Source organism: Raphanus sativus, chromosome 8 (assembly GCF_000801105.2).
Source record: "Raphanus sativus cultivar WK10039 chromosome 8, ASM80110v3, whole genome shotgun sequence".
Taxonomy (NCBI): domain Eukaryota; kingdom Viridiplantae; phylum Streptophyta; class Magnoliopsida; order Brassicales; family Brassicaceae; genus Raphanus; species Raphanus sativus.
In genome coordinates, this window is record NC_079518.1 from 18,972,909 (window position 1) to 18,976,004 (window position 3,096).

The following is a 3,096-nucleotide window of genomic DNA, read 5'->3' on the forward strand; positions in this document are numbered from 1 at the left end:
TAACTTTTATTCTCAATTTTCTTTTTATTCATATTTATTTCGCTTAATTCGTTTAGTTATAAATTTTAATCACTAGTTAGTATCATTTTTAGTATTTTCAAAACATTCACTTTCCCATATGCATAAAAATCGATCGATATCAACCATGTTGTATCGATCGACACGGGGATGTCGAGGCAACTTCTCATTTAACTCGACATCCGCCTCTTCTTTCCTTATTTCGCAAACCCTAGCTGAATCATAAAACTCTCTTTTCTCTCTCAATTCTTGACGATTTCCGTTGAATCTTTGCCCAAAACCACTCGATTTCAAGACATCCATCTGTTTTCATTCGCATTTCTCTATATATCCAAGGTATTGGTCCGAAATTCTCTTTGGATTGAATCCCAAGGGATTGGGTTTTGAATTGGGAAAATCGGGTCGGTTTGGTGCAATTCTAGGGCGTTTTAGATGTTTAAACCGGTTATCTAGGTGCTAGGATAGTTTGTTATGCTCCAATCCTCTCTTTTGATTCGATTTTCGTATGAACTGTTGAATTGCAGGTTTCGCGAGTCGCTATCGATCGACACAGACTTTGTCCTGTCGATCGATTCCTGACTCTCTGATGAACACTGATTTTATCTATCGATCGACATACACGAGTGTGCATCAGTCGATATTACTCTCTTTCGCGAACCAAGCTAACTTACTCATTTTGCTTTTCTTTTCAGATGAGCACAGATTCGGATACTGAGAGAGAGAGGAGGACGAAGAGGAGGAGTGATCCCGCTGGCCCTTCAAACCGCCGACAACCTTGGGTCCCGAGGGACGACAAGAGGCCTCCATGGCCACATGTGGATAAGACCCCCATCGCTTACAGGGAGGGTCGCAACTTCTCGGATCCGAGGGCAGTCATCTCCAGCAGAGAGTGTACCAATAGAGAGCTCACAGAGCAGTGGGACGACTTCGACAGCCTGCACTACAACGCCTGGATCGATGTCGACATCGAGCCTACACGCTTCATTGAGCCGGAGGTCACACACAAGATGCGGATCCAGGATGATCTGTACGCGATGATCGCTCAGCTCGGGTTGGGCACCATGGCCACGCACGCCTACGACCTCCACATTCCGTTGGTCTGCCAGTTCATGGCCTCTGTCCGTCTCACCTACCGCCATGATGGTCCTAAAGTCGCGGGCGACGGCGTGCTCTCTTTCTTTGCTCGAGGGAAGAGATACTCGATCACCATCCCCCAGCTCTGCAGCATTTTTGGTTTTGAGGAGGATGCGACATCTTGCAGGTTCTCGCCTCTCCCTGGTGTGAACGCCTTCTGGAAGATCATAGGCACCGGCAGTTGGAGCGGCTCAGCGACTCAGTCTGACGTTCGCCACCCGACTCTACGCTACTTCCTACGGGCTATTGCCAACACTCTGTTGTGCAAGATGGAGCCCAACAAGGTGCGCCTACATGATCTCTCACTGCTCTTCCCAGCAGTTAACGGACTGGTCGATCTCTCTCACCTCGACACTGCAGGACTGGTAGTCCCCAACCTTGGAGCTCTCTTCGCCGAGCATCTGATCTCACTGAAGAAGAAACCCTTCACGGGTTCGGGTAGGAAGAAGGAGAGTGTGGGTAGTCTTCTCACACTGATCTTTGAGTTCTGTGGTGTCCGTCTGGACAGGGGTACCGCAGACCGCCGCCATCTCTTCATGGACGAGCAGCACCTGATGCACTGCGTCTGGCTCAAGGAGAGCCTTCTCTGGTTTTTCAGGATTGACCGTCGCTTCCGTATGTTTCAGCTCCCGCATGCATCACTCACTGACTTCGACCATCAGGTCGACAGGATCCGGTTCAGGCCCGACGACGAGTTCCTTTTGGAGCTCACCACCGAGTCTCGCCAGGAACCGATGGAGCGTGGTGTTGGAGGATCGCAGGCAGCTCCCGCAGCTCCCCTTCCTGACATCCCGGACATACCAGACATCCCGATGCCAGAGGCAGACTTTCAGAGGACAGTCATGACTGCTCTACGAGCCATCTGGGCTCGAGTCACGCGACCACCATGTGCGAGCAGGAGGAGTGTCAGAGCATCAGACCCAGGACCATCTCACCAGTACTAGCAGGAGGAGGACGAGGAGGCCACTGACTAGCCTTCTTACCTCTTCTCTTTATCTTTCAGACTTTTTATTTTTCTTTTTATGTTTGTGTTTCGTATTTGCAGGATTTATGTTTTTAGACTTATCTATGTTTTATGCTTTTGCACTAGTTCGTATCTTTAATTTTCTTTGTTTTTGGACTGACAACAAAGCTAACTTGAGAGTCAAGCTAGACGAGTGAGTGAGTCCCGTGCTAACACATTATCACACATTCTGTCTGATACTGTCGCTCGATACCCTCTATGGTACATCGATCGATAGTAGAGACAGAAAGGTACGACACTTTGCTTCATTATCACAAATTCTTATTATTCCACCAAGACGGTGTAATTTAAGTCTGGGGGAGAGTGTTACTAACATTTATCAATTATCATCTATTTCTATTATATAAACCAACCTATTTTCATTTCTGTTTTTCAAAAATTAAAAACCAAAAATATATAAATATTTATTAATGATTTTTTTTTAAACCACTCTTTGGCGTTACTCTAGACTTATTTACCACAGATTGCACTAGAGATACCAAAGTGGATCAACCTGTCAGTTATCCACACTTGCCCAGACTGTTTAAAGGAACCGAAGCTAACCTCTAACCTAATACTGACTTGTTTAGCTTGTCTTGGGGCTTGGTATACATCAGATCGGAATCCTCCTTCAAGACTGAAAAGGTACAAGTCAATGCAATTCTGGTTTCCTTTCTTCTCTCTCCAGCATCTCAAGATCTAAGTTTATAACGAAAAGATTGATATGATTTCTTGAGAGGCAGAGGGGTAGGAGTGTCTCCTGCGACCCCATTATTCTAAATCTCAAGAATGATCACACATTGTGGAAACGAGGGGTAGGAGCGATTCCTGCGACCCCATTATTCGCTACACTTTGCCGAAAATGTATAAGTTACAATGCAAATGTCAATTAGTTGGACTAGATGCCTATGTGGCATCGAAACCTGTTGAAGTTGAAACTA